General features: G+C 38.4%; 1 protein-coding gene across 1 annotated transcript in view; it reads right to left on the minus strand.

The window, feature by feature from the left end:
* Window positions 1-1,870: 1,870 nt before the first annotated feature.
* The window catches only part of EIPR1 (EARP complex and GARP complex interacting protein 1), a 125,439-nt gene continuing 102,299 nt past the window's right edge, over window positions 1,871-25,010 (minus strand). The window contains exon 10 of the mRNA XM_063150795.1: window positions 1,871-1,887. The gene's annotated coding sequence lies outside the window, so the exon portion shown is untranslated. The remainder of the gene's footprint in view (window positions 1,888-25,010) is intronic.

Raw genomic sequence — 25,010 nt, forward strand, 5'->3', positions numbered from 1 at the left:
AGTGAGACCCACCTCTAGGTATGAGGGCCTGGAACATCACTGATGGCAGCAAAATAAAAGGGTTGATGCCATATTTTTATAACCCAGGCAAATCAAAAGCCCCTCTTTAGTGAAAATGTTATCCCTTGCAACATATAGCATCAGTGACATAAGATATATTGGCAGGCTCACTCTTTTAAGATGAAAGCACAGGGGCTCCTGTGAATGTTTGCAAAGCAGACCACTTAGCATAAAAAGATTCTGCCCTGAATGTACAAGAAGAAATGGGCCATACTTCACTTTCCTATGGTGTTATGATTTCCAACCCTCTTTGTCTATCACTTCCTGGGTAGTAAATTACTGCTTCTTTAGCAAAGATTCAGATCCACAGGCCTCAGCAGCTCCCTTTTAAACTTTCAGCAGTGTATCTAGAATAAATCTTACAACAAAGGTTACACAGTGTAGTACCACACAAGTAACAATGGCATTACTTCCACAAGGCCAAAATTTAAGAAATTTTTTTTAAGAAGGATCCAAAATTCAGTCACAAAAGTGAGAAGAAGCCAACAGGTCTTACAAGAAAAGAGGGAACCTGGGGAATGATTACTGAAAGTCCAGCTGTGGACAGAATAGGAAACAAGTAGGGAGCCTCAGCAGCTAGGAAAAGTGCAGCCACTTCCCAAAGAATCTAACAGGGTAATCTTGGTAAATTCCCCAGTGAAATGAAGATAAAATTTCTACATATGAGGAATCTACGTTCAATACCTCAATAGTGGCAAAATCTTGTGTTGATTTTTTCCAGCTTCAGCTGAAGTTAATCAGAAAGCACATAGACTTGCATCCCAAGTCTCCTGTCCTGCAGAAATGAGCTGGAATGCCTAAAAAGCCAGGAAAGCAGGAAAATACAGTGTCTTTTCAGTCATACTACAGGGCTAGCCCCATCACCAGTTTAAACTCCAAGGAAATCAGTTTGTATGATGCTTGCAGTTGTGTGTGCTAGAAAGGAATACAACAATTCATGGGATCACCCTCAACTCAGTGTAATTTTATCTGTGCAAGCCTAAATTTACTTACTTTGAGTCTGTGACTCATAAGAATCTTGCTGGAGCTTTTCGGGATGAAGGGCAACAGGTTTGATTCTGCTTCATTAAAAGTAACCAGAAACTTACATAGATATGTACAGGAATAAGATAGTCCCAAGTTACTAAATCAAACAGGCATTACAATATTTGCAAAAGAGAAAAAAAAAAGTTAATTTTTCAAGGAAACAGCTAAAATAGCAATAAAAATAGACAAAAATTTACCAGCAGACTTTGTTAAAGGGAAAGGATTTCTTTTTTAAGTATGGATGCATCAATTTCCAGCAACTTTTCCAAAAGCATTTAAGTAACTTGGGAATTTGAGATCATTACATGTTTTTGGGAAACTTCTTATTCTAAATCAGATAGCATAAAAATCTGTGAAAGTTTCATGGCATGGACAGACAGATGTCCAAATTGGTTTCTTTTTTGCATTCCTTGCTTGTAGCTTCTCCCTCTGTTAGCTGCCTTTTTTGCACTCACCTTTTTTAGAAATAAAAGAAAAAAGAAATAAAAAAGCAAGTACTCAAACATGCAGCCTGGTTCAAAGCTCTGGTGGGTAGCAGGGAAATACTTTAGAGATAAGGTGAAATGAATTCAAGATGAGTGAAAATGGTCTTTGGTTCTGCTCTGCTACCTTTTACTGAAGATTCACTGCAGAGACGTGAATCATCTCCATCCACGCTGTGCTTTGCTTCTTGCAGGCATTTTTCACAGATCCCTCCTGCTTCTTTTGTCTCCCAGTGCCAGACACGGTGATTTACCATTGGTCACTGTGGCATTAAGGGTTTACTACCAGTTAGAACAAGTGTGAAGGAAAAGGAACCTGCTGCAAAATAAATAAATAACATAAGGGCAGACACTTTGTAATAAGGAATAGCAATTAGGTAATAAAGGCAGGGAAAAATGGGAAAGCACAGCTTCTGTTCACTTGGCATACAGCATAAACCAACATTTTTTACTTTAGATCAACTAAAATCTCTGCTTAAAGTAAACTGAGAATACAATTAGATTAGGCAACTAGGCTCTTTGTCTTTTTAGAAAGAAATTACCTTCCCAGCCAAAATGAACAATGAAACAGAAATAGGGTAAAAAATTATATTTTATGAATGCATTAATAATCAAACAGGTGTAATTGTACAAGACACTAATGGAAACCATTGTTCACAGAAGAAGACAAATATCAACATGATAAAATGCTGGTTTTATAAGGTATATGAAACTTCAACTCTCTTCTCCAAGTTATCCCCTCAAAAAATAAATGAAGATCACGTATTGAATATAATAACTGTGATTATATTTAGTAAATTGAAATCACTTTTTTTTAGAGAATTCAAGAAACCTAGGAGTGCTACCTGCAGTCCTAAATTTTATGTCTTCCTTCAGGGTCTGTAAATACTTTTTGTGTTTATGATAAAAGAAATAGCAGAAAAAAGGAAGAATATGTAGGAGAAATATGCATGTTTTGAAGTTATGTATTTTACCTGAAAAGGAGTCTTCTTCATTTATATGTAATTGTTAAATTTTAATGCTAATAGTATGCCAATAAAAGCATGTACCTTTCTATATACACTATAGTACATATAAAGGTCTCCCTATTTTTTCCCCAGTATTTTATACTTATGTTTAAGCTCTTAGATGTGTCTCTGAGGTCTTTTAAACTCCCAAAAAGACTTCAGCCAAACCCAGACTACACAAGGGCCTGAGCATTGAGTAAAATCAATTTACACAAAACTAAACAAAAAATTTTTACTCAAAAGTAAAAAAAAACCCAAAAATTAAAAACCCAAACAGAACTAAATATAGCAAATTATTTCTGAAATGTTTTAAAATTCTATTGGATAAGGAAATTAAAACTACAGCTAACAGCAGAATCTGTTCCAACCAACGTCATATTAATGGACTTTGTGGAAGCGTTTAAAACATTTTCTGATTTTTCAAAGAAGCATATAAGTACCAAGAGCCAGTGCTCATTTGTCATTAGTAAGATGGCTGTTATTTTCAGGGCAACTCCTTGTGCCTGGGATGGTTTTGGAGAATATTTCCCAAAAGATATTCCCCAAACTGTCATTCCAAGTAAAGAAATGTTGGATGTATGAAAGCAGCATTGTCTCCTTAGAGCTTTTATCACTTGCAGTTTGGAGCCAAGGATTTAGCTTATTCTCTCCCTAAATTAGGTGATGCTCTGGGTTGGCACTGGCCCACTACCAGGCACCCATGAAAGCCATTCACTCCCCTCTGCAGCTGGAGGGAGGAGAGAAAATTTAATGAAGAGTTCATGGGTTGAGATAAGGCCCAGGAGAGAGATGAGCCAAACACCAAATACCATCACAGGCAAAACAGGATCAACTCAGAGATATAAAACAAATTTATTACTAACAAAATCAGAGCAGGATAATGACAAGTAAAATAAGCCCTTAAAAGGACCTTTCCTCCATCCTTCCAGCTTTACTTCCCCCCTCAGGGAGATGGGAATGGAGACTGTGGTCAGTTCATCACTGGTGGCTTCTCCCACTGCTCAGGGAGAGGAGTCCTTCCCCTGCTGCCCCGTGGGGTCCCTCCCACAGGAGACAGATCTCCATGAACTTCTCTGCCCTCTCTCCATGGGTGTCCCACAGGGTCACAGCCTCCTCCAGGCACCCCCTGCTCCAGTGTGGGTCTCCTCCATGGGCTGCAGGGGAGTATCTGGAGCCTGGAGCACGCCCTGCCCCTCCTTCTGCACTGACCCTGGTGTCTGCAGGGCTGTTCCTCTCACATGTTCTTGCTCAGCTCTTCTCTGGCTGGAATTACACCTGCACAACCACCTTTGTCTTGATTTCTCCTTACCTGTGTTATCACAGAGGCATTCTCACTGGCTGAGCCTTGTCCAGCAGAACAGCTGTCTTTGGAGCCATCAGGGATTGCCTCTCCCAGATGTTTTGGAAGCATCCAGCAACTTCTCACAGAAGCCACCTCTGTGGCACCCCTTGCTACCAAAAGGAAGCCACACAAACCCAATATGAGGGAAAGAAATGCCTTTCATTATATAATTCCAAGGGATCTCTGAGAAGAAGTGTTGCCAGTAACTTTCCTTGCTTTTAGACCAATCTTGGCATAGTCTGGGCATAGGCATGACTCAAGGCACAATCAGCCAGACAGACATTTTTGAGGCAGCCCCTCTGTTTCAGAGGATGAGAGATTTCTTTTTTTTTTTTTTTTTTTTTTTTAATTATCATGAACACAAGCTGCTATATGCAGATGCTCTTATGACTAAAGAACAGTCCTGGGACTGTAGTACAAGCGTGGCCAGAGGTCCCCATATATCACAGCCAAGCCTTTCCTTTGAGACATCCCTCCTGGGAAGAGTTTGTGCTGCTCCTCCCAGTAACTGCTCACTTGTTTTTTCCTGTGGACTACAGGAACTATTGCTGAAGGGCCTATTTCTTGTCCCCAACAAACCTCTCCTGTCAAAAAAGCAAGTTGAATTAACATTCAGGCAATGCAGTCAAACCTCCACTCAACACTCACCGCAACTGGCTCAGCAACAGAGGCAAGAAAGGCTCTTTGGCAAGGTTTTATTCCAGCAGAGTAACACAGCAGCTGAAGGAAAACCCTGCTAGAAAGAGGGGGAACCACACGGAGCAGGCAGCCTAAGAAGGGGAAGGGGTGGGGGGCAGAGCTGAGGGCTGGGCAGAGGGGACAGGGCTGGCCTCCAGGGGAAGGGGGGTGGCCACCCAAGCCAATGACAGGGGAAGGAGAAACCTGAGGAAGTTGTGACACAAAGGGTCCATTTGGGAGTCAGTTTTTTCCCCTAGGAGAGCTGCCTCTATGGTAAGTATTTACTGCTGTTTTCAGGCATGAGGGCTTGGGGATTGACCAGGAGGAGAGAGTTCATGGGATACTACAGGCTACCACTCCATGTTCTGCTGTGGAGACAGATCTGAGCCTCTTGTTCAGCCATGGAATATATTGCTCTTATTTTAGATAATTTTCAAATTATTTCCTAACAGCAGGAAAAGCAGAGGATGGAGACTGCAGCACATGGCACGTGTAAATCCACTTTTGATCCCCAGGACCCCCTTTGCAAATGAGATCTTGTACTTTATAGAGCTTTGTTTTCCCAGTAGTAAACTATTTAAATGGATAACCACATTTAAGCTACTCCTGGGGAAGAGCCAATTTAAGAAAAATCATCCAGGAATTCACTGCAAATGAGATGCTGCCTCTCCAAAGACTCTCTTCCTTGCCATCATGGTGACAGGCTTGGGATCGGCTTCTAACAGAGAATACCAGAAAGTTGGGAGCTTGTCCATTATAACTTAAATTAAGATGGTTGGAACCATATAGACAAAAAGGGGTCTTCCCTCCAGTTTTCCCCCAGAAAAGTCCCTCAAATCAACCTATGTATCTTTTATGATAAATAAAACCCAGTAACTATGTTCTAAATACCAAGCATACAAGGTGATTAAAATGCAATTCTTTGGGGCAGTTAGCTACTGTAAGGAATTCTTATGGATTCTGTATTGCACTTCAGTCACAGAAAGGTGGCTGATGCCCCCAAGCCTGTCGGTATTTCAGAGGCATTTGGACAATGCCCTTAACTACAGGTTTAATTGTCAGTCAGCCCTGAAGCCACCAGGCAGTTGGACTAAATGATTTTTGTAGATCCCTTCTAACTGAAATTTCCTATCCTACATCTAGCTTTCTTTCTATTATTTTTTATTAGACAGGCTATTGCAATGCTGCTATTATCATTATGTATGTGTTTATACCCCAGTTGAGCATGATAGTAAAACTGCTATTGATTCATTATCAGGAATTCTGGGATATCAGCTTGAAGATGTGTTTTGCATCCACAGTTGGATCTGTTCACAGGTGTTCACAAGCATTGAAACTTATAAATCTACTGCACAAAAAAAATTAGGTCCGATGTGCACACAGAATTTTTAAAGGGCACTACTTAATCTGGTCAAGATCAGAATATTTAGCTGCTTGAATTGTTACAGTGCAGAGAAAACTGCTGGTCAACAGAATCAAAAAAAAAAAAAAAAACTTCCAAGGAGTAAATTGGCATTTTTCTTGGGAGAACAGATGTAATGTTCATGGAGCAGTACATAGAAACAATCAGGCTGTACTGATGGACAGAAGAGTTTCTCTCAGTTGTCAAGCACACCCACAATTGCAAAACATGTCTAGCCTGGAACTGATATATAAATATCTCTTAGGAACACACAGAAAACTCTCTGCTACATGATGGGTTCTGTGACCTCAGCTGGGTTGCCCATCCACTCCAGCTTCCTCTTACCCAGTGCACACAGGCATATGTTACCTAATAAATGAGAGTGCTATGTTCTGCAATGGTGAGGTGCCTTACATTAGCCCAATGGCTTAACCTTCTCCTCTGGATGTTTTAAATTCAAAAGGCACCCACAATGAACATGTTTATTTTTGATTGATTCAGTAGCCATTACTATTGCATTCATCAGTTGGAGGCATTTCAAGGATGCTGAAGTGTATTAATTGAAACAAATTAAATCAGCAGTCATGTCTGGAATTATTCCTTTTCACTTTCTTTCTTGAACTAGTTGGCCTTGCTATCTTTGATTAAATCACCTGAATAGCATTTCATTGGTATTTCTAATTTATGCCACTATTCTGCTAACAGCCATCTGTAAATGATCAGGGCTAATTTCCATCTGTGGACATCTTTATTCTTTATTGTTTGCTCTTCAAAAACTGAAGATGCTTCCACAATGGTTTGCTAACTATGGAAACTTGCCAGCCTTATTACAATTTTCAGCACTGTTCATGTGAAGAAGAGTTGGGTATAGTGAATAAATATAGTGGCTACAGGTCTATGCAGGAGGTCCACAGAGGTTAAAGAAACTTGTAGGTCAATTGTAAGTAGTTCAAAGAATCCTTCATTTCTGCACTTTTGAGATTTTGCTTACAGCTCCCTTATCTACCAAACTGAAATCCCATTTAGTACAAGCAGAACTTCAAAAAGTAGAGCTCCTATTTGGCTCCTAGAAATAACATCTTTCCTTCTTTGGCAACTAATGACCTGCTGGCCCTAGTGTCAGGAAAAAGTATTAATTATATTGCCATTTTAATCGCATCAAGAGAGAGGTCAAATCTCAAATAGCACCATAAACAGCTTTACACAAATCAAAGCCTCAGTCTTTTAGAGCCTGTTAAAAACTTTGAGTAACAAATTCCCAAAATCTGTTTTGCTTTATTGTGGTGGGAACTTGGGAATTTTACTGTATCACTGCAAATGATTTTAAAATAAAAAGACCACAATTTACATCTAGAGTAGAGTGCTTGTTTACTGGCATTCTCTGATAGTTAGCTAAGGATTCATCAGCCTGGCCAAAGTCAGGAGCCATCCTTGGAATTTTGCACCTTTTTGAAGTTACTATTTGGCTGACCTTTCTTGTCTCCTTAATGTCACACAAGCCAGTGAACTGAAGACTAAAGTTCAGCTAAATCCAAAACTGTGCTAAGAGCATACACACACACTTCCTTCACTTTGCTTTTCTTCCTGTCGAGCATGACAAATTAATAGAGCCCTCTGAAGTTTACTGATGTAAAGCACTCACTTGGATTCTCTTCCAAACTCAAATAACAGTATTCTTCTGTAGATCTTGATAACACTTTTAAGAAATTATGAAATTACCGCCCTCCTGGTTTCTCTGAAGTAAAGGTGAAACCAATTCAGAAATACTCTTCTCAGCTCTCTATGCCAAAGCCATTCAGGCTCTCCCGCCAATCACTGAGAAGAGAGCTTATTTCAAGGCCTCCCACATCACATGTATTATAATCACAGCTTATTCCTTGTTTGATATGGTAATTGCAGGCACAGAACTGCAGATACTGACTGGTAGAAACAAGCATTCTATATGTACCAATCTGCTAGGACTCAAACCAGCCTGAGTACAGAAACTGCCAGCCTAGTTGTCAGCATCCCATTATGCCCAGTAAACCTTGTATTGCAAACACACATTGTATTGCTTTTTAGCAATGGTCATATCTTATGAAGCATCCTTTAGAGGATAAAGCCAATATGATTAAGGCTAGAGAAATTAGATACTCAGCGACTGTTTCATAGGGATGTGACAGCCAGATTTGGACTAAACTACACAAGATCCTAAAAATTAACTCTCAATCTGCAGTAGTTGTTGCTGATATTCTTCTGATTCAAACATTTTAGGAGTTCTGCAATATGTAAACTGGTTTGTTTGTTATTTTTTCCCTTTACAGGCAGGCTTGCAGAGGTGATAAACAGAAAATGTGATCAAACTTACTGGCTGTCCCATGGAAATCTGTTCTTTTAACTATTCAGTCCAGGCTGAAGTAGTCACTGAAGCTCAGAAGGCTTTACTCAAAGCTCATGTTTTTAGAAATGGTCAACACTTAGTGCTTCCTTTCATGTTTCCTTCCCTGCAGAAGGCTAAGTCCTAAATGCTACCAGATACACAAGTGTGCTAAACTTTGAATCCTGCAACTCTGCTTTTATTCAAGCTTGTTCAGCTCATGGTCCACCAAGACCCTTAGGTCTCCTAACCAGAGCTCTGTTCCCTGCCCTGTGCTGGAGTTGTTCTTCCTTTCTAGGTACATACAGGCCTTTGCTTTTGTCCTGATTGAGCTCCAAAAGGTTCCCATCTATAAGATCAACGAAAGTTCCAAAAAAACCCCAAGTCAGGAACACCAGTTCACATTTCCTTTATTCCTTGCTTCTGGTTAAGCTCTTGCTAATGTTGCATGCTCTTTCATTTTCCATAATTAATTTAAATTATATATTCTTAATTTGGCTAAATTGAAAAAAACCCAAACCTTTGAAATGAGACTCAAGGACCTATTAGTCCAAAATTGTATTTCAAACAAAACCCTTTCCTTATTTATAAACTCGTTCACAGCTACGGTGACCTTATGCTAAAATTCCTGCTTAAAGGGGGAAGAGTAAGTATGACACATTTACTTGTACACAAATAAAATCAATACCAAAAATATTATGGTTCTTATTGTATATATTTAAATAATTTCATTATAAGGAACACAAACCTTCCCCCTCTATTTCTCAATTTTGTTGTACTGATTTAAAGAAGTTAAAACAGTAGATAACCAAATGGTCACCAAAAGGTGACATCATAAAATCACGTTTTCACATGTTTGGGGCTTTCATAAAATCATCTGAAGTTTCACTGTTTTATTTCTGCTTTATGCTGCTTTTATCTGTCCATACTTGGGTATTTGGACTTGAAACTGAATTCTTCTATAGTGTTGGAGAAGACAGGGCATGGGGAGATTCAGTCAAGAGCATTGGTCAGATATTTTGTTCCAGTTAAAGAACTTCTGTTATGCAGGAGCCACAATACAGTGAAATATTAATGTCACCACATGAATGTTCTGATTTTTAAGTGGAAGATCTACAATGCCACCCGCTCCCACTTTCAAATTAGTTTAACTCCAACCCATAAAAAAAAAAAAAAACCCAAACCAAAAACCACACTTATCCATAAAAATGTAACCATTTAAATGGGAGTTAGTAAAATGTCCCATCTCCAGCATTATCTGCAGATATAGCCCCAATACATAAATATGTTTGCAAATCCTCAGAATGAACAAAAATAGAAACTCATGTCTCAGCCTAGGTGGGAATTGTAACCTTTAGTATACTGGATAGAAGAGAAATGATTATTCTTCCCATTGGAAAGGTGGTGTCTGTCACCCTCAGAAGATGTACAAGCTATGTTTTCATAGAGAGAATTCAAGGTTCAGAATAACAGAAGTCTATATTGTGTTTACATTTCCCCAGTAACTGCAGTTCTAGGCCAGGATCAGACATCTCAAGCACAGGTCATGGAGCAGAGACCTTTTTTCTCTGTGTCCTGCTTGCTGACTCCAGCTAACAAGGAGAAACTGTCCAAAGGAAGAACTGTGCAGAATTCAGTGGATTTAGTAGTATTGTAGTTGACCCAAAAACCACATTGCAGACAATTCAAACTGCATGCTCAGAATCAGCAAACTTCAATGACAACAATTTATCTCTCTATAGAAAGTTAAGAGTACTAACCTCTCTCATGTGAAAAGAAATTCTTATTTGAAAGACACATAAAACAACAGTGATAAACACCACTGGAGGGACCCAATGGAATTAATAATTATCTCTCCATGAGAAAACTTGGCTAGCAAGCAATAAGTGAGACCTAAGAGCATATAACAGGAAAAGTTTTCAATAGCTATTTCACACAGGACTGGGGATGCTCACAGACTAGGTAAAAAATGGCCATGCCTGTGTAAATAAACACCCTTATCAGGATGGACATATATGGGAGCCAAGTTAAAACTGTACAGGCAACCTTAATTATGACCTTTCCTGACTTTGAAATTAAAAACGCAGAACTAGATTAAAAGAACATGATTAAGATTGCAATGTCATTTGGCAGTGGTGCCATGAAAAATAGGCATTATGATACAAAGTGAACTTGACCTTAGCAGAAAAGAGAATCATAAGACAACACATTTGGTTCATTGTATTTTTTGTAATCATAAATCTAGATGAAGAAACAGCAAATACCAAAATAAAATAAAAATTAATGATAATAAAGAAATCACCTTGCAAAAACCAGCAACATCTATACATCTTCTTTTTTGGTTAATTATTGATTTGAAATTATGTTTTCATTGCTTATCTATTCCACTTAGATGTAGTGTCTTCTGGTCTCCTAGTTAATCCAGGCTTGTGTCCTACATTATGTACCTATGTTTTTGGTGAAAGGCAGAGTCAACACAATAATTTTTTAAAACCTGAATGAAATAAAAATGTACTGTGTGATACAACAAATTTATTTTCCAAACCTTAAATGACTTTAATTACTCACTAGGTTCTACTGCTTATTCACTACAATATGGTCTTAGCATATGAAAACCCTATACATGTTAGAGAAAACCTAAATCCCCCCATGCCATTCTTGCCCTGCAAGAGCTAGGAATGGATGGATGTTTTATAAACATCCCTAGCCACCCCCAACTCAGCCATCAAGATCACCTGTGAAGGGTCATAACTACACTCTGTCATATTTAGGGCTATCTGAAACAATGGAAAGAAAGAATCTTCCAGTCTAGTTTTGGAAGAATCTGAAGGAGGATGTGACCCTGAGCTGATGGCTTCAGGATCATACAGGCATGGCAAGAAGGTCTGAGCAGAAGCTGTCACCATGAAAACAGCCTGCCAATAGAAAGCCAGAGACATTCCTCACATTGCAGCAACTGGGGCGTAGAAGAAAACATGGAGATTAACAAGGGAGTTTCTGAAAAGAGAAGAAAGCACAAGAGCAAAGGAGGGTCAGAAAATCAAACTCAGATAGGAAACAGTGTGTATTCTTTGCAAAGAGGATTGCACTGTACATGAGATAAGCCTTAATGAGAACAGGCCAGGGCAAGAGTATCATGGCATAATTTCAGACTTCTGTAAGAAAATGTCTGAATTTTCAATTCATAACTATTTCCTTGTTCCAGCATGAATGGTATATGTAAATGAATTTTATGAAGGATTGGGAAAACTTATGGACTTCTAGATGGACAAGAGCTTATCTAGGAATGTATATAAAAATTAAGGGCATTTTTCTTATCTGGTGCAGTTGTCTGCTACTGCTGGGCCTATAAATAGATCTAGAGATTCATTTAAATTAGGTCAAAAGCTGGACTTTTGAAATATAATATTATTATATAGTATAATATCATCATAGCAATAATCCATTCTGAGGAATTATCTGAAGCATACTGACATCATAAGAAATGTTTCCTAAGGATTCACTGATCAACAGGTATTTTCCTTAGTTTCTGCTGCTAGCATGTCCAGAGAAAAAGTGCAGGACATGTTCAGTATAGCTGTCAGGTAAGAGTCCAGTCAAACTAGAATTTGTCTCAAGATGATGTAATTATGTGCAAAACATGCTCTCTGGCTGCTCCTGTATCCTCTGAGGAACAGGTTGAAAATATATCTCAAGCTGAATGGCTGACTTTGTAGGGGAATCAATTTTTCAAATTAATTAAACTTTGCATTTTGCTGTTTCCCCTCCTCTGCAAATTAACCAGGAGCAGCTTAAAATTTTTATATTTTCATTTAAATCACAAATCAGACACATGTCTGATTCTGAGCAAGTTCAAAAATTCCCTTACTGGGGATTTTTTTTCTGTTATCTGAATGGTTAAACCTAGTACGATAGTTTTACATTTGAAAGAATCCCCCCCCCGACTATTTCCACAAATACTTACGTTCATGTATTTGACCTTTACTGTTTCTATGAAAAATTCTGCCAGCAAAGCTGTGACAAAAGAATGTCCAAAGTAGATGGAGGGACAAAAACATGTGTCCCCAAGTAAATATCTGAAAGCATTTTCATGCTGTTCACCCACATTCCCTTATTTGCAAGGGCAGGAGCCATTGTGTCAGCCACTTATGGCGATCAAAAATAATTTGTCACAGATGTCCTGGTAAATTTTGATACAATATGAAATCAGTCAAGCTTCAAACAGGTCTTGGTCACTGGTTTGTTCTTGGGGACACTACTCTAAGGCAGCCTTTATAGACCTGCAGTTTTTATTGGCTTGATATCTCACAAACTAAGTATTTCACCCAGTCTTTTACATCACCTAGCTATCCTTGCTCATTATCTACCTAGGTGTGTTAACCAGCATTTCTTATATGAAATAAAAACATGTTATTCTGACACTGTGGTTACTGTCTCCTAGCAACAGAACTTCTTCTTAATAAGGCACTTGTTATTTTCAGGGGTCTATCATGAATACTTTAAATAGCCTTAGTTTTTTGTATGGATTCCCTAACCTGATCAATTATTTTCTTTATAAGTTTGCTGACCTATGAAAATGTTTTATAATTACCATAATGGCACAATAATGTGATCTCTTAAACACAAATCTCTTTGTAGTAATATTTCATTTCAACACTGCAGTTAAATTTAGTGAAAGAAAGTTATTTCTCACATTACCAGGGATTTGTGTTTGGCTAGTTTTATTCTCATGAGTACAGGTCCTCATAAGCATTTTTGTAAATTATTACAGTAGATCACAAATAAGCATACCCTAAAAAGAGAGGAGAGATTCATGTTGTACTAGTTCTTTTCAGATAAAAACAGTGATCTTTCTGCCTTTGATCAAGACACAAAAAGTGGATGTTTAAAGGTGAGTGACAGTAGAAAAGAAAGGAAAGCAAAAATCTGAGAAAATGATGGGAAAAGCCCAACTGAAATTACTTAGACTTGCAATTTGGATATCTGGTGAATTTAAAACAAAATGCTAAGGTAACAGAACACAATATAATTTGTATCTGATGGACTATTTCATTCTTGTAAACTTTTTTTGTTCTTGTCAATCTTATAAAATTATACCTTCTCAGAGTAATTGTTGAATTCATGCAGAAATAAGTGCAAGGCAATTTTACTTCTAAAGACAAATCATTCATTTGTGAGAAACGAGTTTGGAAAAACATAATGAAGGTATTCATTACTTCAATAATTTTTAAAATTGGTCAAGGTGATCTAATGTTCATATTTTGGTGACAATGTAGACATCATTGCAATTGCCACCTGCCAAAGACTGGATACACATTTAAAGTTGTGTATTTCACTAATGTAGCAAGTTGCAATGGCAGTTTGGTTTATCTTCTCAGGTGGACCTAAGGTATGTCAATATGCAGAATGAGTCCTCTAAAGAGAGGAAAAAGCAGCCAGAGGACAGAAATGAGCTCCTGTCCAGCTCCAAATACACCAACCTACTACGAGGTCACAAAAGCCTGCTTGGAAGAGAAAGCTCCAGAGCAGGAAATTTCACAGGCAGGACAGTTTTCTTCATTCCACTACTGAAAAAGGTGATAAAGAGGAGTTCCTCTGGCAGCAGCATCCTTTGATAGCTCTGACACCTTACTAACCCATGTTCCTCTGATCCTGGAAGACCTCAGGATGTTGTGGGGGGATATCTGGAAAGTTATGTCATAAATGTCCCTTTTTCCTCAAGAACAAGGAATTTGCTAAATCTATAAGGCTAGTTGTGGGTGAGCTAAAATGTCACCAGGGACTTAGAGGGAGGGTTTGAGTGAGAAGTACTGAAAAGTCTGTTGTGATACAATTTCTTGCTTCAGTTGGCCCCATCTTTTTCAAATCTCGCCCTCCCAAGTCATCAACTTGACTGGGTAGCCCAAAAGGTTTTCCATTCAATGGAATAACTGGCACAAACACTGTGCTATGTAAGCTAGTCTCATAACAACATAACTCCACTCCACTGAACTTTTTGAAGAAGATTTAAAAAAATTGCTCAACAATGTTAGTTGCCTAAGTAACAAGAGACACAAATTGAAGATATTCTTATATAGAGGAAAAAATCCCAAAGTATTTGAAATATAACTGAAACCCAATGGAGTGGATTGTAATATTAAGACAATGGAATTCAGGTTTACCAGGGACATGGTACATCACTGGGTCTACATCCACCTTTCAGTAATAATGTGGAATTATCACCTTTCAGCAATAATGTTACACTTAGATTTTTTTAAAAAGCACACAATTTGTTTAGTGAGCATATGAAGCAGCAACAAACATAATGCAATATGGAGTTCCATTGACAAAAGAGATAAAAACTGACTTTAAAAGTTAGTGGCTGGTTTGAAAAACAGTTATTATGTTGTGTTAATTTTCTTCAAGCAGCCTGTGGTACAGAAAATTAAAGAATACAGCAAGAACTTGTAAAGTAATGTTACAGTCATGACTATTATCATGATATTTAAATAACAATTGTTGTTATTATTAATATTAAAATTGCTTTGAAAGGACTGATGAAAGTCACAAATATAGAAATAATGAGAAAGTAAAGATAATGACAGTAGAATCTACTATTTGAAAGGATACATGGCTTTCCAAAATGTTGTTATTTATTAATAAATCTCTTAGAAAAACAAGGTGATTTGTACATTATTACAAAAACATACAAATAAAAATTGGTTTCATTGTTAGAAGTCTATTAAAAAGTTTAAAATTAAAAATGGGAAGGTGGTGCTGATATGGCTCCTAAGATATCTAAATAGATAATTAAAAAATAGACTATCAAAAAGTATGATAAAAGATAAAACTATTTCAGTCAACAAGTTCCATGGTAACTAGGTCTTCCCAATTGAATCACTAACCTTTTCTAACAGATATGAGTTTAGTAATAATATTTCTGTTGATAAAACAATTAAATTTAAAAAAATAAAATTGCTTAGTACTACATGACATCTTGATTTTAAAATCTTGCTTTGTGAAAATGACAGTATACACAAGTACCAACATCTAACATGTACTGAGGGTCTCAAAAACTACTTTACCAGCACATCTGAAATGAAGGGACTGGCAAAACACCAAAGAACTGGACAACTAAACAGTGAGGTTTTTTGAAGATTTCTTTAAGTCTACGTCTCATTAAGATTTTTAATCAATGATTTGAGGATATTTTTGATGAATAAGAATAGAAATCTTTGGCAGTTAAGCACATTAGTTGACAGAGATTCGTGGAGTGGTAGGCAATGAGGGAGCTGCTTACTGCTACAAACAGGCTGAATCACTTCCTTAAGTGGACACAGTTCATGAAAATGCTTTAAATAGATCCCAACACACACACACAAATCCTCTCTAAAGAAACAACACAGGTTACAGTTCATGGGCAGGATTTTCTCAGTTCACTCCTTTTACTGAGGAGAAGACAGAAAAAATCTGGTTTTACAGGGTGAGGTTTTTTTTAATTTTAAAAATCAAGCTGCTTGCAAGGAGAATTACATTTAGACAAACAAGGATGAAACTACCCTCAATGACTTAAATCTGAAGGGAGAAGAATAACTTAATAGTCCCTATTCAACAGTGCAGTCTCCTGAGATTCCCATTTTCCTTGAGTCTTGTGATATTCTGGATACCTTTTTTGGAGGGTGAGGGGGGGAAAGGAGGTAAATGGGCATTTTTGTCCTAAAACTTTGGTTACCTATTCCTGTTTTTTTGTCAGCCACAGAAGAGCCAGGAGATGCTCAGCTGAGAACACAACTCTGCAGAGACTTTCTGTTCAACAACACGTGCTCCAACCAGCCAGTGCTGAGCCTGAGACAAGTTCAGAACATTTCAAGGTGACTGCACAGGAGCCCACCACCCCCAAAAGCACATTACAGCAAGGACAGGATGAGCAATGTGTGCAGGCCCAACAAAAAGCTCAGTTACAGAATCATACAACTGTTTTGGTTTGGAAGGGACATTAAAAACCACGCAGGTCCAACCTCCTTGCCATGGGCAGGAATGCTCAATGTCAAAGGTAAAAAACCAAAACCCTGCAGTGCACTAGGCCCAGACACCTGAAGCTCCAAGTGACTGGGAAACAATATACTTGGAATTTCATTTTACTGTACTGTCTAGTTAATTGCCAAGGCATAAAATAATCATCTTGTGCATGCTGGCATCAGTACTGCTCTTACAAGAACATTTGCAAAACAGAGAAGTTTATGCTGAGAGACTAGAAAACGTGGCTTTCTATGTATTTTAAGGAGAAATTCACATTGTAAGTCAGTTTAGAAGGTGCCTAAACTGGGCAAACATAAAAGTAGTAGCATTAACTGCAATAGCATTTGGCAACTTCTGTAAGCTATCAACAGTTTGAAATCTTCAGATGAGTAAGAAATAGACAGAAAGCATACAACATAACTAAGTTCACAAATACAATTTTTGGAAGTCATGGCTACAGTGTGAGTGGATAGGGCTTAAACATCTAAGCAAGTGCCTGACCAGGCTCATTTATTTACTTTGCACAGCAACACCCAGGTGGGCTAACCCTGGTCCAAAAGTGTCAGTGCAGCACTTCTGCTAACAAACCTTCTGTGGCAGAGCTCGGTAGCTCAGGTGCAGAGCCCAGCTCCACCCCTCTTTCGCTCCCATCCCTGGTGCTATCTCAGACTTTCCTGGGGTGTTCTGCACTGCAGGAGGTTATTGACTTGATCAAGAGGTGCTGTGACTTACCCTGTTAAGCACTGGCTGTGAAGGAGAAGATGTCATTCTATTCCCTAAACTACAGCCTAGACCTGCTTTCCTGTCCTTTTGTGAGCATTGCAAGAAAAAGCAGAGCTGTACAACACCCATGTGACTAACATAAGAACAACAGGCAGCAACTGACAGAACCAGAGGACACAGTCGCAGGCTGCGTCAAGGGAGATATAGGTTGGATATTAGGAAAAAGTTTCTTACAGAAAGGGTGATGAAGTACTGGAATGGCCTGCCCAGGGAGGTGGCGGAGTCATCATCCCTGGGTGTGTTTAAAAACAAACTGGATGTGGCACTCGGTGCCAGGGTTTAGTTGAGGTGTTAGGGCATGGGTTGGACTCCATGATCTTGAAGGTCTCTACCAACCTAGTCATTCTATGAATTCTGAATAAGCCACCGGGAAACAAAATATACACACTGATGGAAGCAGCCATCATTAGCTGCATCTGAAACATTCTTCCTTTTGGGTTAAAGACAATATCCAGTTCCATTCCTATGTTTAAGTATTTCTTTATTTGCCTCAAAAAAGCAAACAAAAAATACCCCAATGCTGCAGATGTGAGAAGGTGAAGGCAATGTGGAAAAATCCAGTAATTAGCTCATTAACAAGAACAAAATTTGTCAAATAAGTGTGTTATACTACAAATTTCTCTACTCTGGGGAGTAGAGAATCAGCACAGAAATACTCGTGTCCTTGAGTCATCAGAAGCTTTCTCCACCAAGAGCAGTGGGACCAAGGTTTAACTCAGAATATCTGTTAACCACACGGACAGAGTAAGATTTATCGCATCTTTCATTTCTCACTTTTTAAGACTTTGGGATTAGTTTTTGGGGAAGACACTCAATTTAGGGGACTGTTACTTAGCAACCATAATCTGTTTTAAAACAAACCTGTAGCCTGTGCTTTTTTTTCAGCAAGGAAATAATAGATCTCTGTCCTTATGCGCATCTCACCAAATAAATAGCTAAGGAAACACCTAGACTGAACATCAATGGAAGGCTGCAAGCAAGCTGCTGGTCAAAGGGGAATCCTTACATTGTTTGACCCTTTCCTCTTTTTTGCAGTCATGGCAAAGAAAGTCTCAGTTCTTAAAAAGAACACCAACAAATTTATTTGAAAAAATGTCCTCCAGACACTGGCTGCTGGCTGATGCAGAGCAGGCATACCCATGGATGTGGGCAAAATTATGCTTTTGAAAAAAAAATGGGAACAATAGATACCCGATGGGCTTTGTTCTCTGCAATAAAGATACAGAAGATAGCAAGAAAAGCCAGAGAATATGTAGTACCTAACTCTCAAAATCAAATATCAGACCAGAACAACTTTCTTTCTCTCCCCATCTATGACTCAAGCAGAGATCCCACAAAATTGCCAAGCATACTGGAACGAAGCTGGCTCCAGTTGTGTACTCTGAAAGATTTTGATGCTCCTAGTCATCATACACAACATCCTGAGCTACCCAAAGGCTTAAAGAAAAGTACAAGGCAACAACATATGGCCTAAACAGACTGTTCATGTCTCCTAAACAAGGCACAGCTTCACCTTAGACTGACCTTGCAATTACAGGCTATGGGGATCAGTTAGGCACTTGAAACAGCACAACAAATGGCAGAGACAGGGAAAGACTCAGAAATACTGAATGCAGAGAGCCCTCAATAGGTAAGCTGTGAATTCTGGTCGCAGTGTCTGAGACAATCCTGCTCCACTCAGAACACTTGGTATCAGAATCTTAAAATACAGCCTGGAAGCACAAGAATCCATTACACTAACCCTTCCTTTGCAGATGAAACAATGATAAAAGTTCCTCCAGAGATGAGATTTTAGCAATTTGAGGACATGATTCTGGAAAAAAAAACCCCTCCCCAAAGTGATAAATTTAAGTAACTGCAAAGTAAGTAAAGTGGGTTAACATCCCAGCTTCCTCCAGCAGCAAGAACAGAATTTGAACTGTTTTTCCAGAGCAATTATTGAGTAGCGAAGGAAAAATTGCAATGCCACCTCAAATAACTCATGTCTATATGACTCAGTTCAGGAATATTAATAAAATCTACACATCCAGAGCCTGAACTGATTAGAGTTTAGGAGATACTGGATTCTGAGCAATAACCTCCCAAATTTACCATAACTATTCTGTACCTAGTGTCATTCATATGGGGCAAAAATAACTTGTCAACTCTTGACAAACCCCTAAATCTTAAAAATATGCTATTTTAAACTGTGAATTTGTTTTGGCTTTCTCAACTAGTCTTGAGCACAAAAACTTAGGGATTAGAATGTCCTTGTATCACTCCTAGAATAGAAAATGGAGTTGACGTATGATTTCTTTTAAAAGTACAAACATTAACATACATGTATCTGATGTGCAACAAAAATAAACATAATGATTATTTGCAAATATGCCAAAATCCAAATTGATCTTGTAATTTAGTGGAAAAAAAATATATACACTGACCAATCTACAGGACTACAATTAGCAACAAGTATGACAAGTAATTTGCATTTCTTGCCAGAAAACCAATACCCTTCTTTTACCCTCTCCAAATCAGAACTCGCTTTACATCAAGTGCTAGAGCTTAGGAAAGCTAAAATATGTTTTCTTCTGTCTTATCCTTGTGTTTCACTCTGAAGGGGTTATTTCTCCCAGGAACACAGTAACAGCTGCTGGCTCTTTCCTCCATGATTTCACATGACACATTTCTCATTGGAGCTCTCAGCAATTTATTCTTATTGCCTTACTGCTTTAAGGGTTTTTTCCAACAAGTTCAATGTTATATACATAAAAATTAGATATGAGGAGTGAGGGAAAAATCCCTTTAATTCAACAGATTGCATGAAATGCCTCTGTGACTGAAGATGCTACAGCCATAGCTGAGTTTTGGGTGCAGGGAGAGCATTTATTTTATTTCATTTTTTTAACGGTGCAATATATGCTAGACAATGTTTATGTGGAGACCAGTGATTTTAGAACTGCCATTCGGATTGCCACCTCCATCAGGTCAAGAATCTCGGAGAACTGACCTCAGTGAGGCAGGAAAGAGGAGAGGGGGAAGGAGAGCCCGTGAGAGAGATTGCTCCAGAGCCGCGCTGCCGTGGCTCAGCACGCTGCTGCTCACAGCGCATCAGCCTGGGTTTGCTCACATTAGTGTGGCTAAAAAAAGGGGATACTGTCCAATCACTGACACGGCACCCCGATTTAACTTTCACAACTTTCTGACTGTAAAAATCATCGTGTTCACATTTTTACATTCTAAAATTAACATGACATCAATTAGTTACTGCTTCAACTTTGAGGACTCTGAGCTGTCACAGCCAAAGACAAGAAAGGAACCCCCAGGAGGCCACTCAACCCTTACTTGTTTATTCAGAACATGAACACTAAATCTCATTGATCTTCTGATCACTACAAATTATTGGTAAGCTCTGCATTAAACCAGGCTGGTGTAAATTGGAGTTGACAGTATTTTCACTGAAAGAAATGCATGAACTCTGTGTTTGCCAAAGTGTGACCTCCTGCACAAAGTGGTGTAGCACTGCAAGGAGTGAGATTTTTAATCCAGCTACCACTCTCGTGCAAATTATTTCAATCACAAAATTATCTTTGCTAAATAACATTTTTTCACACTAAACCTGCACTGTGACTTAAAAATTAAATAACCCAAAAGGATATCAGTGCAACATTCCCATCTTCAGATGCAGGATCACAAGACTCACCTGCATCAGACATTAATGCCCCTCCAGCCAGCCTCCTTGAGTGAAACCATCCTTTACAGACATTCTCACACTTGCATACCAGCAGGATAAAAATTTGAAAGAACAAATCCAGAAATTAAATGTGACTGTTCAGACCACAGAAGATACCCTATTAACAAAGTGAGTGACAAGAATTTTTATATTACAGGAAGCAAAGAGATTACAGAACATAACTGGCAACTGATTTGGGAAGCTGGCATGATTGCTAGGTTTGCTAACCAACTGTATATGAACATCTTTCTCTGGTTTTGTCATTTTGTTGGGGATTTTTGTGTACTTGAAGATTACACATATTGTTCCTTAGTCAGGGTGCTGTGTCACCCCCTCAATGGTAAAGAATTACTTAAGAAATTCAAGTCAAGAAAGAAAGAAGACAGAAAAAAAGAGTTACTTAATCCTTTGACATTTTTTGTTGATATGGACCAAGGGTGACATTCAATATGAGGCAAATTAAATGGTTAAAATTATAAATAAGGAAAATTCCTTTGGCAACTAAAGCTTTTATGGAAATGTGGGAACTGGCATACCATGTCTGAAAGGCAGGCATGTACCTGGGAAGAAACTGGGGACACCTAGAGGAGTTCCAATTGTAGAAATTTGCCATTTTTGTACATTATTTTCCTCTTACAACAGCTAATTGGAATGATGTGGTGTATCTACATACAAACATATTCCCTTGATTAGTTACATTTGTTACATTATCTTACAATCAAAATAGTTCATTTGAGTTTGAAAAGCCAGAATAAACCCCCTTGACAAGCAACCTCAAGATATATCTACAGATGAAGTGAAGAACTTTGGTTTGTAATTAAGGGATAGAGCCAGTATGTGCCTTTGGAGCTTGAAAGACTGGCACCACAGTCCCAAGCTATTTTAGGCACCTGTGTTACAAAGCAGAATTGGGAACCTCGCTCTGGGCACACCTCCCTCCCTCCCTGAAGGATGCCCTGAGCAGAGCCTACCAGTCATCCCAAATGACATCCAGTGGTACTTGTGCAAAGAGTTATTCATCTCTTTGGGCCACAAACAGAGCAGTCAGAAAACAGGGCATGACTCTGCAGGCACAGAGTAGGAGGCAAGGTCTTATCTTCTGGCTCCTGCTGCTTTGCGTTAGAATGAAAATCCACCTGCTTTAATAATCTATTTCCTGCTATGTTCAGTAGGCCATAATTAGAGGAGAATATAAGAAATGGGATGAGAATAAAGTTATCCCTCCTGTCATATAGTGTTGATTGCCCCAAGTTAGAAGGAAAAAGGCTTTCTAAGACAAAGTTTACAACCGTGACAACTTTTAATAGCCAAAGTACTCTTCATGAATTCTTCATTAATTCCATTATTTTGTCTCTCAGACCATAATATATGACCAAGTTTCACAATTTCATCAGTGCACAGTAACATTTTTCTAAATTTGGTTGCCTCTCAATTCTTCAAGTGTGAGTAGTGGTGAGTAACCATTTCCTCTCTTTCACAGTTTTTTTGGTAGGACCTTGTTGAGCACAGTAGCAGCTCCTGAACTCTTGATCATCTCTACTACCCTTTTCTAGTTTATATAGCATCTCTTTTCAAGCACAGAGACCAAAGCTGAGTCCAGTATTCCAGATATGATACACTGAAGATTTATACAGTGAAATAAAGAGGTTTTTTGTTTTGCTCTTCATTCACAAATGAGTATTTCCTAACATTTGTCTTTTTAAGCTTCTGTCTTTTTGAACTTTTTCTGAGCAGTAAGTTCAGTTTTTGGGGTGAAGGGGAAGACCAAAATTCCCTTTTCTGTACTCTGTCCCACACCTTCCCCCACCTTCATGTTCAGAAAACAATGCTAGAACAAAAAGAAAAACCCAAAAGGTCAAATACTGTCTTCATCCTCAAATTCAGAAACTCACTACTGAAATAACAGCCCCCACAGGCAGGAAAAAAAAGTAATTCTGGTAATTTCTCTGTGTTGAACTAAGGAGTGATTTATAGTGATAGTCAGATATTACCTGATAGAGCACCTTTCTGTAGTAAAATGAAAACTCAACATTTAATTTTTCTGAGAAAAAAAAACCCAGGGTGACCCAGCAGCTACTCCATGGCTCATTCAGCAAAAGATCCAAGGACAAGATACAGATACCATCACCTTTCCAGTGACACCAGATCTGAAAACTTGAGAAAAATACCCAGTTTAAATACTTCCCAAACTGATTTTAGAAACAATAGTTTTTTAAAAACCCTCCTCCTCACTGAAATTTTGCACACCAGTCTTGGTATTTTGGTTCAAGGACAAGGTTTTAGAAACACCAAGATTACATCAGGCAGCTTGACTGATTCCTTTATGATGCTAAAGGGGAAAGTCAAGCCCCAGCTAGGCTCGCACATCTACAGTCAGGAAGCAATTTGGAGCACAACATCAACAACTTTATTGACTCATTCTGGACAATGCTGCATATAAATATATTCTCCCTTACAGGTCAGTAGATGGCACTCTCTATATTTACTATCTTTGTGTTTTGCACACTTGTCAAAGAAATGCTGCTTCTCCTTAACTGCAGCAGTAGATCACAGGTCCTTAGACAGCTTCCCTTGGAAGGGAGCTCTGTGCTTTACCTACTTCTTAGTGCAGATTTCAGTTTTCCCATGGCAAACAATCTTGTCAAGTTTGTTGATTAGGACCTGTAAACCCATGGAAACATGTATTGCACATGTTGCCTGTACTTTATGGAGTTAATGGACAATCCACTCTCCCATATACAGTGCAATGGGCTTAAAAATTGGCCCTTTCTACAAAAGCGAAAAACGGTTCAGCATTAACAAAGCATCTGCATATGACACCAGAATGAGGGCTATGTTAAAACAGAGCCCTCTTCATTTACCTGGTTGGGTCACTATCCATTTAGAGTCATACTGACTTCATTTAATTGTTTGTCTTTCATATTTGTAAAGCCAGCAGAGCCACGGGAAGGCAGACCTAATGCCTTTTCTGTGCACTTCATGCGCCTAAAGATCCTACAAACTGAAACCACTAGATAAAGTTTTATTTACGAAAATAATAATAAACCAGTTGGAAGCAAAAGCTAACAGTTCCACAAGACACACTGCAATCCAAAAATAGTCCAGAAGAGAAAGCAAATCTAGGGCTGGCTGCTCCTGAGGGCACCTGGGAAAGGCAGGCAGGTCTGGATTCCCTGTGCATCAGCTCCCTGCGGTGCAGAGCACTGCTCTCATCTGGTCAGGACTGCAAAGCATCACACCACTGAAGGAGTCTCACATGGGGGCTCTTGGTTTCCATAAAAGCCCACTTCACACAGCAAGCTAAGAGTCATGAATACTGAGCAAGTCTAAACCCTTGTTTATCCTCGCAGATCAGATAGGATCAGAAACAAAGATGAGAAAAAATACACTCTTTTTTTGTTGTGCACTGTTATAGCAAGCGCCACCCCATCAACCCCATGGTATGAACACATAACACCAACACAGTCCTTTAATACTTCCTTTTTTGAAAATGTTTCTAAAATATAATATATTAAATTTGATAAATACAATTACTACCAGCATTTAATTGATTCTTGATTACAATCAATTATATTTCTGAAACAATCAAGCAACCTACAATTAAAAGTAATTTGTTCATTAGCATGCCCCTACTAGACAATTACACAAATGCATTATTTATGTAATTAGATACAAACACAGTTCATTATTCCACCTTTTATTCTATTGTTGCAAAGCTACACATGTAGAATCTTGCTTTATAACTCTCCTTGCTTTCTATTGACATGAAGATTGTGCATATTTTCTTTACCCAATTTCAACTTAGAAATCAAAACCTGAAAAAGACTCAGTCCCTACAAAAACTGTGATTAAAACATTTATTTGCCATATGGGTGACAAGTAAAGGTACCAAAATATTTTCTAGGGGAAAACTTCCTATTGAGTTGAAAAAGGCAGCTGTAAATTTTTAGAGGTTTCAAAAATGGAAATTATAATTTCTATGTGCTAAGACTCTTATATGAGAATTTGAGGGTGAGCATGAAAGAGGAGCGAGCAAAAAATTACTGTGATTAGAGCTGTTTTCAAGACCAAAACCAACTAACAGCACATACTTGCTCTATTATGGCATAAAAACCAGTTCAGAATTTGACAGTCATAACCAGGAATTGAGGATCTTATTTTCAG

Source organism: Melospiza melodia, chromosome 3, assembly GCF_035770615.1.
Source record: "Melospiza melodia melodia isolate bMelMel2 chromosome 3, bMelMel2.pri, whole genome shotgun sequence".
Lineage (NCBI taxonomy): Eukaryota > Metazoa > Chordata > Aves > Passeriformes > Passerellidae > Melospiza > Melospiza melodia.